Below are 15,234 nucleotides of genomic sequence, written 5' to 3'. Positions count from 1 at the left end.
AATGTTACAAAGTTGTGCAAATAACATTTTGATTTGCATCACTAATGATCTTAAACAACCCCATTGCAGGAATGAAATTGAGGAATAAAGATTTTTAAAAAATGCATTAGAAAGTGGGAGCAGTAATTTAGTTCAACATTTCCTTGCTATTCAGTTCATTTTTTCAATCCATATTGTATTTAATCAGATGATTGGTTTATTCTGAAAACAGCTCACTTTTAACACATTTTCTGATTTTAATAGGCTCTTGCAATCATCTCCTATAGAATTCATGCTAACAGATCATATCTCAATCTTATCTCCACTAAACCACCCCAAAAATAAAAGCGACATACTGACCGTGTACCACGGAGTGTGTATAAACACTACATTGAATGTTTCCATAAATAATAAGCCATATAAAACTGGGCAGAGTTGGGCTGGAGATCTTCCGATTAAACAAAAATCTATTCAAAATGGATTTTTTTGTTGAGGAGATTAGTGCCTCTTTTGAATAAAGAGAGCACATCTGCCCTTGTTCATGCCATTGACTGGATTTCTCAGGTAATCTTTGTTTCAGTTTAAAGTAGGAAAATTTCAACATTTGACCAGCCCTGCATCCATTTAACAAATGAAACACTGAAACCCAGAGGGCAATCTGATTCATGGGCATTTCACTTTACATTGCGCAAGAAGTTGAATTGCAATCTCTCACTCTGCTTCCATGTGCAATTGAGACCCTCTATTTCAGAGCTCTTCTTAAAAATAAATTTCCATTGATATGAATTTTGCAGTACATCACTATTTTCTAATTTGTGATTTATAAGCTACAGCTCATTACCACCTAAAACTGGTTCTGGAATAATACTTTGTAGTACCAATCACAAATAGTAAAGGGCAAACTAATCACATCTAGGTATTCTAGCCAAAACTGGTCTTTCCAGTGCTCATTACTCCAGTGCTGTGGGGACTATTTTCAGATTCAGAGCCAGCAGGAATGTTAAAAAATGACTGACAATATCAATGCAAGTTTAGGAATCATATGAGCAATCATATGAAACAACTCTATTTCCACCTTTAATATCTTTATTTTTCCCTTTCAGGGTTCTTTTGAAGACCCTGACCCGGAGTTACACGCTGACTTTGGTTCTTTGCGGGAATAGGACCCGTTCTCAGGGTTTTGGGACTAGCCGTTGCTCAGCCTGCCGAGGGTTCAGCCTGAGAGTCTGGCTCGAATTTGGAAGCTTAAGATCTCGGGGCTCTGGAGACGGGCGGATCGAGGGTCGGTGTCATGGCAGGAGACCTGAGTATTGCTGGGGGAGTCAGAAAATCTACTGCTGTGGGCCTGAAGACCCGGGATCTTTGCAATCTTCAGGCACAGAGCTTGAAAAAAGCGATGTAACAGACTTTTAACATCGCAAACCAGCAAGTTGTTTGTCAGGTCTCCCTGCTCGCTGGGAAAATGGAGATATCTCTTTCTCCCTAATTAGGGACAGAGAGAGAACCCACGGTATGTCAAACGCCAGATGAAACGTGAAGTCTTTGGGGTAACTGCAAGTCTGTGTTTTTGCTATTGGTTTGCTCATGCTTGAGTGCATGGTGGTGGTGTTGATGCTTGCTTTTTTTTTACCGGGGGGGGGGAGGGAGGATTGTAGCTTGCTGCTGCTTATCTGCAGAAGGGGGGGGAGGGGAGCTGGGGGGTACTTTGGAGTTCTTACATTTAACTGCTGTTCATTCTTTGGGGGCACTTCTCTGTTTTCGTGGATGTTTGCGAAGAAAAAGCATTTCAGGATGTATATTGTATACATTTCTCTGACATTAAATTCAACATTTGAACTTCTCTCGAGTCCTAGTACAGAAAAGTCGAGCTTTGGACCACACTTCCATGACAAATAATTGTAAACTGAAATCCAAGCTAAGTCACTTTCTAACCCATCCAAATAGCCATTGTGGAAAGTTCTATTCCTGTCTGGAACTTTTGAAGTACCATTTTTGTACACCCAGATGCATAAAAAGTATCCTATTAAGTCAAGCAAATATGACAGTTGATGCACGAGGAATAATACTACCCGAGGGACGAACACAAAATGCCGGAGGAACTCAGCAGGTCAGGAATCATCTATGGTAGGGGCTCCCAACCTGGGGTTCACAGACTCTTTTCTAAATGGTATTGGTTCATAGCATTTAAAAAAAGGTTGGGAAACCCTGATCTATGGAGAAGGATGAACAGTCAATATTTCCAGCCAACACCCTTCGTCAGGACTGGAAGGGAAGGGGGCAGAAGCTAGAATAAGGTGTTGGCGGGTGGGGGACGGGGGCAATGAAAAGCCAGTAGGTGATAGGTGAGACCAGGTGAGGGGGGAGTTGGGTGGGTGGAAGAGACAGGATGAAGTGCGAAGCTGGGAGACAATAGGTGGAAGAGGAATAGGGCTGAAAAAGGAAACTGATAGGAGTGGAGAGTGGACCATGGCAAAAGGGAAGGAGGGGCACCAGAGGGAGATGGTGGGCAAATGAGGAGAAATGGAAAAAAAAAGGACAGCCAAAATGAGGAAAGGAAATAGAGGAAGGGAGGGGGGAGAAATGACCAGAAATTAGAGAAATTGATGTTCATGCCTTCAGGTTGGAGCCTACCCAGACAGAATAGAAGGTGTTGCTCCTCCAACCTGAGAGTGGCCTCATTGTGGCAGTTGTGACAGCCATGGACCAACATGTCGGAATGGGAATGGGAAGTGTCATTAAGATGGCTGGCCTCTTATGTTACAGACAGAGAAAAGTGCTCGACGAAATGATCCCCCAATCTAAACTGGGTCTCATCAATGCAAGAGCACCAAATACAGTAGATAACCTTGAATGGACTTGCAGGCATCACTTCACCTGGACAGACTGTTTGGGGCTCTGAATGGCGGCAAGGGAAGAGGAGTTGCACTTGTCCTGCTTACAGTGGTAAGTGCCCGGAGGGAAATCAGTGGGGAGAGACGAGTTTCATTCCTCACAAAAACTTTAGTTTTTTATGGATCTATTCTTACAGAACAGTAATTCTCTGGCACTGTATCTCTTACACCCACAGCCATTATAACACATTTCGATCTGCAACCACATTTCCAGCACTCAATGTTTGGTCAAAACATTAAACTTTCAAAAGCAGATCCTCATCTTTCAAACCTGCAGACTTTCACACAACTGTGTAGATTAATTACATTTATTTTGTAAACCCACATTTTATTTACTGAGAACTCCCACTCCAGAGGAACTGCAATCTTCCAGATCTATCTGGCAGACCAAAAAAATCTACTTCAGAACCACAAAGTTATTCCTGATTCCTACCAACCAACTTTTGTTCTCAACCATCATTTCTGGAACAGACTACCTGGTCATTATTATGTTGTTGTTGAGATAGCTGTGCACAAATTGGTTTCTACTTCCAAGAATGTGACCTGATTATAAATATGCCTGTCCTTAATCCCCATGAGTGAAAGTGACATAATATTGTCTTTTCACCAACTCAATCAGCATCTTATATTGGATTCCACAAACCAGAGGTTTTTTCCCCCTCATCAGTTATCTCACTGCCTAAACCCAACTTGATTTCTCATTTGGCCTGCTCCAGTAGAGTGTATGTCTGGGTACAAACCTTTGAAGAACCGGGCATCTTTGATGAAGGAGTACCAAATTGGCGAAGATGAAATTGATCTGCTCATTTTCTAAATTCATTGTTGTACCTTTATATATTATCTTCTTTTACATGGGACTTACCAGCACACTTGCTCTTGCTGGATAGCAGCATGCCCAGCCTCAGTTTTACCAAATCACCATGGGTTAAAAGATAGTCTGTTTCAAACCAGGAAGGGAGCCCAGAACAAGTGGGAGGACCAATGAAGGGAAGGCAGCTACATTCTCACCGAGCTGGTGGGTGTGAGGGTTCTGTCGGACTCTGTGAAGGTGGGAGACTTCCACTGGCAGTGGTCTGAGTGCTGCCAACTGCTGGCATATTTGTCCAGCATCATCATAAAGGTGGTGTTATGTTTGTATATATGATGTATTCAGTAGTATCTCTTAGGGATTTTAGTTTGGAATATCTAGAGAAGATGTAAAGAAACATGCATTTGGCAGGTTCAATGTGATAAAAAGTTACCACCTCCTAAGAAAGATGAAAACAAGAGCTGCCATTGAAAACTTTCCTGAAACTAAACTGCATTCAAATCTCACTAAAAAAAGATCAAATTACACTTGAAGCATCAGGGTCCAATCAAAAAAACTTATTGCCTTTAATTCTGCAGAATAGCATTTCCCACATTAAGATTCATCAGTAAGTTATAAAACTCTATTGCGTCCATTAAACATGTAATAGCAGATTTCAGATTGAGGAGATCTCTATTCCCATATTCTTCAGGTGTCAGGTTGTGACACAGAGCACTTGGAAAATGCAGTCCTTACACACATACACAAACATTGCCTTGTCATTTTGGTGTTGTTATGCTAAGTGCATGCACTTCAATGTCACCCCAGTATATACTAATAATGGGTCCAAAAAAATTGGTTTCATGCTGCCTTTCCTGCCATACAAGGCAGAATATTCTATTTCTTTAGTAGTGGGGATGTGTAAATGTGAATACGTTGTTTGTATACTGTATTTAAGGTAGATACTTATTTTTATTTTGCAATATGACTGTCACTGGATTGTGGGATGCATTATATTCTAATTCATGTGTAGTCTTAAGTTAACTCTGTGGGTAATTAAAGATGGTATGTCCTGGTGCCGAATAAACAGGGCTCATCACTCTCAGCGGCAGAGAGAGATCTCGAACGCCAGGAGTTCACACTGGAAAAATAGTATGGAATTATCATTGTGTTTTCTGGCAGATATCTTTTTGTAAATATTGGCAGTTTTCTTTGTTTTTATCTAATTTTTGTAAGTTTGATTTTTGACTACCCAATAAAAAAGTATTAAGTGACTCCAGCTACTTTTTTTCCTTTGGACTTAACCCACATATCTGACACAGGTACTGCATTGAAAAACAGGTTAAATATTGGAATCAGCATGAGAAAACTGTACACATGACCTACTACACGCCCCAATTAGACCAGTGCAGGGCAGATTTGACGGAGAGAGGTACAAGCTGCTCAATTCCATGAGCAGTTTAGTAGGAACAATGAGATCTTGCTGAGGATGCACATTGTAGCCATTACTGTCAGGTAGGAAACATAGTGACTTTGATGTTCCAATGGTTTGTAATCTTTGACAGTGTTATCAAGTACTACTTATTCACCAATAAGCAATTCACAAGGTCCCCTCATCTCCAGACCTCTTGTAGCATTGATGTAACTATGGTCAATGGTGTTCAGTTTCAGTGGGTTGATAAGGAAATCTACCCTTGATGTCATTTTAGCAGTTCACTGTAGTATCCCCCTCCTTTTCCAAGAGGTGAAAAAGAACAAAGAGCCCATTAGTAAACACGAGATTCTGCGGATGCTGGAAATCCAGAGAAAATGCTGGAGGAACTCAGGTCAGGTGGCATCTATGGAAATGAATAAACAGTCAACGTTTCAAGCAGTTACCTTCATCGGGACAATAATTTCCTTATGAGCTGTTAAGTTCTAGAATTCACTTTCGAGTGTCATGTCCAGAAGATCTGATCCTGAAGAGATCTTGATCAAGATCTTCGATCCCACACCCTAGATCCTCTAAAATGCCACAAACCCAATAAGACTAGCTTCACCAGCAAACTATCATCTTTCCTTCGGTACCATCACTCTAAACTTTTGGAATACATTCCCTGTTTTGAACGAAGGAAATATTTGACAGACATTCAATTACAAGACATTTCTTTTAAAGTTTTGTTAAAAGCCCAATAATGCTGGATGGCAAATTTTTTTTGAAAGTATTTCTTCCTCATAATTTTTTTTTTTGTTTATGATAGGCTGCCTGAAGCTGAACACAAATACAATTTAAGATAACTTGTATCACAAAGGAATTCGGAGAAACAAGAAATGAACTTTTATTGAATATAATGGGTTTAATTCCATAATACAGCTGACGATTTGCAGTAGTTCAACTAAGATAAAAATGTTTTGTTGATGGTTTTCACTTTGTATTCAGCGTCTGAGGCTTCTCGCTTACGTGTCCAACAATAATCAGCCAGCTTTGATGGATTCCAGTTGCAGTGATACAGTTTCTCCATGATCATAATGTTCTGCTGAAACCTTTCAACAAGCACGTCACTGAGCGCGCCAAGGTTTGCAGGGAAGTGTTCAGTTCTATTCATTTGGACTATGTAAATATTTAGTATCTCTGCTATGCACATGTGCGCATGTGGAGGGAAAGGAATTGTAGAATGTAAAGTGGTGGCCCTCAGGTACTGAAGGGAGCTGTTGAAAGTAAAGTTGTTTAAACAAAAGGAAAACACGTCCTTGTTGTTTGGGCGTTAACAGGAAGTCATCTAAATGAGAATGCAGAAGTCTTTAATGGCATGTAGAACATCATGGCTGCTTGAAGCATGTTGTCAACCAGCTGCACATAGTTTGGTGCTCTGTAGTTGCCAAGAAAATTTTCAACATCCTTGAGGGCCTTCCATGTGATTTTCTCTGGTCCCACGAGAAACTCTTTGAATTGATGACTGGCTTGATTTGTGGACCAACAAAAATGCCTTCTTTAATCTTGCAGTTATTCTGGAAAACATCTGTCTCAAATATTGAAAGCCTTCACAGAAAATTTTGTGCCTAGTGACAGAAGATTCCATCTTTTCAGTCTTGAACACAGTACTTCTGCTTTTGCATTCAACAAACCCAAGTCTCTGACCAGGTCATTTAACTCAGACTGAGGCTACGTCCACACTACGCCGGATAATTTTGAAAACGAAGCTTTTTCTCTTCGTTTTGACCCTCCGTCCACACTGAACCGGTGTTTTCATCCCCCAAAAACGGAGATTTTCGAAAACACTCTCCAGTGTGTGTAAATTTGAAAACGATTGTTTCGCGTTGTAGTGTGTACGGGGTAAACAGAGAGATTTTAAAACGTTGTCATGACAACACCACAACAACAATGCTTTTTCTGCTTCTGCTTGGTGCTGCGCAAGCACTGCCAGACGGCTGTTCTTGGTTCTTGATCCTCCAAAATATTCCGCATGGAATTTAAACTGGAGGTGGCTTTCAAGCTGGTCCCCTCGGTTTCTCTGTTTGCATCCTTTGTTCTTCTGCCCGTACCCTCTGGTCTCCCAGTCCGCGGTGGTCGTACCCTCGATCTCCTGTACCCCGGGGTCTCCAAGCCGGCACTGTCGCCGACTGACCACCGCTGTTCTAACGCGCAGTGTGAACAGCGTGAGAGTTAAATTGTAAAGTGAGGTACGGGGCTGCACGAGGACATACCCGATCAAAACTTCTCCATGGACGGCTTCCAGACCTTTCCGGCTGATCGGAAGTGCACTGACAGCGGTAAGCGTAAAGGAGTTGGGTGCTTACTGATCTGGTTAACAACAGATGGTGCAATCCGGGTCATATTACGATCGAGGAACATGTTTGTAGACTGCATATTGAACTTTTTACTGTTGGACTTTGGCCACATTCCATCGAGATACAACACTGGGTGGCACAGGAGGTCGTTCCTACCTGTGGCCATTGAACTTGCAGCTCCTCCCGTGGAGGGTCAGACACCCCGAGCCAATAGACTGGTCCTGGACTTATTTTACATCTGGCATAGTTTGCATTTCGTTGTTTAATTGTTTGTGGTTTTTGTATTGCTATATTTACGCTCTGTTCTTGGTTGGTGCGGCTGTAATGAAACCAAATTTCCCTCGGGATTAATAAAGTATATCCATCTATCTTTTGTGATTAGATCCCCTAAATTGATTTGACTGCATCTAACTTTAAAAATATTAATGTCAGAAATACAGTGCAGGTCTGGCGGCAGAAGATTCCACTCACTTGTTGATCTTGGGTAGAGGACGGCTTCATGCGTGTGTTGTTTACTTTATTGTCTACATTAATAGTTTGTTTGGAATTAAACATCCCTACTGCTTTGCTGACTTTATAGTCATTTGTAACTCGCAGAAACAGCTCAACCTCATTGTCTGTCTAAACGGAGAAGTCCGGTCTGATTTTTCCAGTGGAGGTTTTCTTTGTATTCCTCGAAGACATTGTTGAAAACTTTCTTTCGCTGTTGTTGTTGGTACTCTAGTTTTATTCTATGGAAATAGCACAACGCCTCCGTGGAAATGTAAATATTATACTATTTCCTCTTCGCTTGTTTTCTGTAGATGTGTCTGCGTATGCCCAGTAGGAGTAGATTCGCCCAAATATCCGTTTTGGTGTGGACAGAGATATTTTGAAAAATGCATAGTGTGGACGCCTGTCGTTTTTACTCGAAACCAGTGTTTTCAAAATTATCCGGCGTAGTGTGGATGTAGCCTGAGTTATCAGACGAGGCTCACTTGACAAAGAATTCAAAAATCTGTATCAGTATCAGTGGCATTTTCCATTCCTGGCTTGTGCATCATGGCATCTTCATCTGCCTCCTCTAGACTCCATGTTTCTGGTGGCTTCGGTATTGGAAGACTACTGTCATGCAGCGCAATCTCACGACTGAGGGGAGGTTGGGGTATTCAATGGATTTCTTGTTTTAAAGCAGAGAAACCAGGCACACTGATCAGACAGAAGTAGTAATCTGTCATGATCCTTCTGGTCTCAACATATCATTGGGACAGCAAACGGCACTGACTTCTGAGTACCTCTGAGCCAAACTTCAAGATTGTGCAAATGTGAGGAGTCTAGGCTTTGTCTTGGTCGCCAATTTTACCCCCAAATTAGTGTTTGTGGGCCTTCTTAATAAAAGGAGTCATGCTCTCACACACAGTATAAAGAGTAAGCCATTTGGTCCCTTGTGTTTGGCTAACCTTTTACCTCAGTGCCACTTCACTACACTAACTCCATATCTCTGATTCCCTTATTATCAAAAAAATGTATCAATCATTATTTTAAATGCATTCATGAACAAAATTCCACAGGTCTCCAGAGCAAAGAAATCCAAAGATTCCCTACCCTTTGGGAGAAGATATTTTATCCCATCTGTCCTGAATGGCCAATATTATTTTGAGAATGTAACCACGAATTCCAGACACCTTTGCGTGGAGAAACATCACCCCATACCTGACTTATCAAGCTTCCTAAGAATTTTGTGTGTTACAACAAAATACCTCCTTTTCCAGAACACTAGAATTTATAGGGCCAGTCAGTTCAGTCTCTGCTCATTAGAGAAACCCCCATTCCAGAAACCAATCTGGTGAACCAATGCAGCACTTCTTTTTTATAATTATTTTTTCTTCTTACATTGAAATACTAACCTGTACACAATTCCAGGTATGAATTCATTCTCTTTACTCTTGTACTCAAATCTTTAGCCTCCAATCTACTATTTGCCTTCCTAATTTTTGGACACACCTACATGTTAATTCTCAGTGATTCTTATACAGGATCCCCCAGGTTCTACTTCCCACCATCACCTTTCACCATTTAAAATAAAAATGCTCTGCTCGTCTATTTTTTCTGCAATGGATGTTCTCATGTTTTTGTTTTAAAAGATCAAATATATAATTTCATCTGGCACACCTAGAGTATATCCTCCTAAAGTCTTTGAGTCCTCGCACCAATACTGTCACATAGCTTTGTTTCAGCAACAAACTTGGAAATACTGCTCTCTGTCTCCTCGAGCAAGTCATACATTGTGAATAACTGGGGCTCCAGGACTGATGTGTCTGGCATTCTTAACAAGAAAATGGTGTTCCCCTCCTAATCCATTTTCATTCAGTTAATGAATCAACTTGAATGGCGGGGTGGAGATAAGTCTCTACCAAAGGAGGTGCGAGGCACTCCTTCCCTCCGATAGCCTTCAGGTCACCCTTGGGCAAGGTGAAGCACCTGCTTAGCCCCCCCCCCCCCACCGATCATGGTCACGTGAAGCCATAGGACCAGGTGATGAATGGTTGTAGGAGCAGCCAGTGCATATCACAAGCCCTGCTTATGTGACCACTAATGACAGGCAGGCAATCACTGAAGAGTATTGATAATAGCTGGGTACACCCATCTTGTAAAGACACTGCCCAGAAGATGGCAATGGCAAAGCATTTCTGTAGACAAACTTGCCAAAAACAATCATGGTCATGAGACTGTGATCGCTTACGTCATATGACACAGCATATAAAGGGAAGGAGAGGAAGGAAGCAGACTGGAGAGGAGAGTGGACCACAGGAGAAAGGCAAGGAGCAGGGGACCCAGGAAGAGCTGATAGGGAGGTGAGAAGTGGTAAAAAGCCAGAGTAGGGAATAGAAGGGAGGTATTTTTTTTTTTAATTAAACCAGAAGGAGAAATCAGTATTCATACCATCAGGCTGGAGGCTACCCAGACACAATACAAGGTGTTGCTCCTCCCCCAAGGGTGGCCTCATCATGGCGCAAGAGGCGGCCATGGACCGACACGTTGGAATGGGAAAGGGAATGGGAATCAAGATGCTTAGCTGCCAGGAAGTTACTTTTGGTAGATGGAGCAGAGGTGCTTGACAAAGTGGTCCCCCAATTTATGACGGGTCTCACCAATGTAGAGGAGGCCACATTGGGAGCACCAGATGCAATAAATGACTCCAGCAGATTGAGAAGTGAAGTGTTACCTCACCTGGAGACACTGTTTGGGGCCCTGAATGGAGGTGAGGGAGATGGTGAATTGGCTGCTTGCAGGGATAAACGGCAGGAGGGAGATTAGTGGGGAAGGGTGAATGGACAAAGGAATCTCTGAGGGAGCAATCCCTGCAGAAAGTGGAGAGGGGGGTGGTAGGGATACATTTGGTGGTAGCATACCTTTGGAGATGGTGGAAGTTGCGAGAATGATGTGTTGGATGTGGTGACTCATGGGGTGGTAGGTGAGGGCAAGAGGAATTCTATGACAAATGAGAAAACCTGCAGATGCTGGAAATCCGAGCAGCAGACACAAAATGCTGTTGGAACTCAGCAGGCCAGGCAACATCTATGGAAAAGAGTAAACAGTCAACATTTTGGGCTGAGACCCTTCATTATAACTGGGAAAGTTAGAGTAAGGTCGGGGGTGGGGGAGTGGAAGAGAAGAAAGAAGTGCAAGGTGGAAGGTGATAGGTGAAACCAGGAGATGGGGAGGGGTGAAGCAAAGAGCTGGGAAGCTGACACATGAAAGAGATAAAGGGTTGTGGGAGGAGGAATCTGATAGAAGAGGGCAGAAAACCATGGAAGAAAGGGGGAAGAGCACCAGAGGTGATAGGCAACTCAGGAGATAAGGTAAGATGGGAAAACAGGAATGGGAATGGTGAAGGGGGTAGGGCAATTACCAGAAATTCAAGAAATCGATGTTCATGCCATTAGGTTGGAGGCTACCCAGATGGAATACAAGGTGCTGTTCGGCTACCCAGGTGGAATACCTTATATTCCATCTGGTCGCCTCCAACCTGATTGCATGAACATTGATTTCTCGAACTTCCTGTAATTGCACCCCCTTTCACAATTCCCACTTCCCTCTCACTTCATGTCCTTACCTGCCCATCAACCCCCTCTGGTGCTCCTCCCCCTTTGCATTTTTCCATAGCCTTCTATCCTCTCTTATAGATTCCCCCTTTTCCAACCCTTTAGCCCTTTCACCAATCAACTTCCCAGCTCTTTACTTCACCCCTTTGCCGTGCCCCCCCCCAGTTTCACCTATCACCCACCATCATGGACTTATTCCTCCCCTCCCTTGCTCTAACTTCTCAACTCCACCCCCCCCCCCACCACTCCTGATGAAGGGTTTCAGCCCGAGACATCGTCTGTACTTTTTTTTCCATAGATGCTGCCTGGTCTGCTGAGTTCCTCCAGCATTTTGTATCTGTTGCTTGGAACTCTATACCTGTTCAGACAGCAGGAAGATGGGGTGAGCATGGATGTCTGGAAAATGGAGGAGATGCTAGTGAAGGCAGCATCAATGGTGAAGGAAGAGAAACCCTGTTCTTCGAAAGAAGAGGACATTCCTGATGTCCTGGAAAGAAAAGGCCACATTCCAGGGACAGATGAAGATATAGAAACAGAGGAAAGGCAGTGGCATTTTTACAGGAGACAGGGTGGGAAGAAGTATTATCAAGGTAACCATGGGAATCAGTAGGTTTAGAGAAATTGTTGGTTGACAGTTTGTCTCCAGAAATGGAGGCAGAGAGATCAAGAAAGGGGAGGAAGGTGTCAGAAATGAACCAAAAGAATTTAAGGGCAGAGTGGAAGTTGGAGGCAAAGTTCATGAGATTGATGAGCTCAGCATGAGTGCATGGAGCAGCGCCAAAGCAGTCAATGTTGGAGGAAGAGTTGGGGAGCATTACTGGGAAGTGTTGGAACACGGATTGTTCTACAACAAAAATGCAGGCATAGCTCGGGCACACGTGACTGCCCATAGCTACCCTTCGAGCCATTGACTATCAAGCTACTTCACATTAAAATTCATACATAGAGCACACTATCCTGCTGCACAGGCCTAGTTGTGCTGAAAATGGTCTTTTCCTATTGAGGTTACAAAAATTTCACCCTATAAACATGGATACCAATAGCGATTGTAAGTGCACAGCCAACACAGTTTCCTCACTCTATCATTTATACATCTGTGATAACTGGAGGTTGCAAAAGCAAAATCAAGGACTTCCTCAATTACATCCAAAGTTTGCTAAAGGTTTGATTGTTATACAATTGTATGTGAGAACAAAAAAATGATTAGGCTACTACATATCCAGAAAATGATAGCACCAAGGTGATCAATGTGCAAAAACAGATTCAGAAAGCTATTGAGCAGATTATGGGCAATTCATCTTTTTGGCATAAGTTACCCTATGAAGTTATTTCATTGGTAAAATGTCTTATACAAAATAATGTTGAGATTTGTTGATAAGGAACCCTTTACTTGAACATTCTGCTCTTGACAGGATGTGACAGCTAGCAAAATGAGCAATGTCTATGGCCTGAAAGCTTAACAATACAAGATAGATATTGAAGGGACTAAGGCCATGGAACATTTAACATGTTTAAGGAAATAGTTTTGAAGATGAGCAATAGTTTTTCTTTGCTGCACTTAACAGTGATCAAAGTTCGATGCTTTGCTTTATTCCTTTGAAAGGCGAAGCTGGAGTTCAGTGCTCACATGAGAAACGCTATGGTCCCATTATGGCTCTCCATTAAGACATACTTGATAGTGAGCCTCTTGGAATGTTTTTCTTTATTAAAAGGTGACATCTAAATCCAGGCTGATTCATTTATTCAAAAGAAGGTTGCATCAACTTATTTTAGGTCATTGTGTGCAAGGATGCCATATCTAGTTAAAATGAAAGTAACATAACCAATAAAAGAAACTTCCTGACTACTTTAACATTTCCCCAAACATTCACTGTTGTTTAAAATGATTATACACTACATTTTTGAAGTTACACAAAACAATTATTCAGTACCTTTAAATACCAATAAATTTTACATTGGTTAAGTTAAGTAAAATTGTTGTTTTGATCTAAAGACTGAAGCACTTCATTTTATTATCATTTCTTTTTGGATGTACTGAGGTCACATCAAAATACTGATGAGTCATATTATACTGTAGCTTTGATTTTTTTTAAACTAGTGACATATATACAGATCAAACATGACAAGATGCCTCTGATTAAAATGCAAGCTGTCAAAACCAGCAAACTGGCCTGAAGCAAATAGTAACTGGAAAAAAAGTGAACACTTAGACAAAAGAGTGAATGAAAATTAGTTTGACAAACACATCCAACCCTTCAATCTATTTTAATGAAACAATGTCAACCAAGCTGAGCAGCTAAGTACTTCTCAAATGGTAAAATATTTTTAAAAATATGTATTATCAAATTGTTATCGACTATTACTGGAATAAAAAAAGATAAGAATCATCTTGTGCAATAACAAAGGTAGTCCAAATTATACAAGTTTGATTTGTTTTTGGGCATCCTTTCCTGTCATACAAATTAACCAGAGTTTTGTTCACTAATGCTCTGTGGCAGAGAACAGTTCCTTATTGCAAAAATGTTTAGATACATTGTAAAATACTAAGCAAATAATTTAACCTATGCACTCAGTGCCCTTGTTCCAAAGAACTGTGTTTAAACTGATGTCATTACCTACAATTAAAGGCCAATAGAAGAAATTATGTTCTAAGAACAAAAGCACAAGGAGATCCTGCAAAACGGGGCATCACTGTTCTACCTTTAGAGGTGCTGTTTGTTTTGTACAAATAACACTTTCTCTTTGTTAAGATGTGTTTTTTGTAAAGCATCATTTCATGAGTGTTAATTTGGATTTTGGCTTGGAGAAAACATGGTAGAAAGACATCCATCTCCAACTACTCCTTATTTGACCTTGAAATAGCAATATCTGAGTCCTGAGCTTTCTTAATGTTGGTAAACATTTGGTTGATGTACTTTGAAGTATTATGTTTACTGCTCCTTGCTATTAAGCTATCTTTGCGCCACAAGTTCACTCTAGTCTAGTGGTCACCAACCTTTTTAAGCCCAAGATCCCTGACCTCAACCTTAGTGAAGGGCAAAATCTACCTACTAAATCGTTTAGAGAAAAAACAGCTCAGATTGTACTGCCAATTTGAGGCCTTTTATCTGGGCTAGTTGTATTTGAATTACACAAAATACTTTTGTCAAACTTCCAAATTAATTCAAACAAGAAAACACTAGCATATCTTTCTTTAAGAATATTACAATATTTCACACCTTTAATTCTAAGTTACATTATTTAATTTTATTTCAACACGAAAAATAAATGAATAAAAATTGACTGTTGCACTCAGTGTGATGACTGGGGCTGAATACTTATTGCTAGTTCCCTGAAATTTGGCTCATAACTGCAGACAGCCAGTCTGAGACAGTCTGTGAGGTGTCTGTCAGTAAGACAGCCCCTGTACTTAGATTTAATAATTTTTCATCTGTGAAAATGCAATTTCACACAGAAATAGGCACTGACTTTTAGTGCTATAAAACCAACGCACACACTGCGCATTGCTGGGGCCCCATCAGTAGTAATTGCCACCAGTTTATGAATGGGGTTGTCATTTCCACGGACATTTTTTTGTAACTCATTGTAAATATCCTCACCTTTCGTTCTCTCCTTTAATTGCGAAAAGAGTGAGGAAGTCCTCCTTTGTTATAAAATCCTGGAAAGCCATTCTGACAAATATAACAAGCTGAGCTGTTTGCATTACATCCAGGGATTAATCGAA

At 41.2% G+C, this 15,234-nt stretch overlaps 1 protein-coding gene across 3 annotated transcripts in view; it reads right to left on the bottom strand.

Moving 5' to 3' along the window:
• Positions 1 to 15,234, bottom strand: part of reps2 (RALBP1 associated Eps domain containing 2) — a 240,108-nt gene that overhangs the window by 184,683 nt on the left and 40,191 nt on the right. The window lies entirely within an intron of this gene.

Source organism: Mobula hypostoma, chromosome 6 (genome assembly GCF_963921235.1).
Source record: "Mobula hypostoma chromosome 6, sMobHyp1.1, whole genome shotgun sequence".
NCBI lineage: Eukaryota > Metazoa > Chordata > Chondrichthyes > Myliobatiformes > Myliobatidae > Mobula > Mobula hypostoma.
The sequence above is the reverse complement of the archived record's forward strand: the minus strand, read 5'-3'. Positions and strand labels throughout refer to the sequence as shown.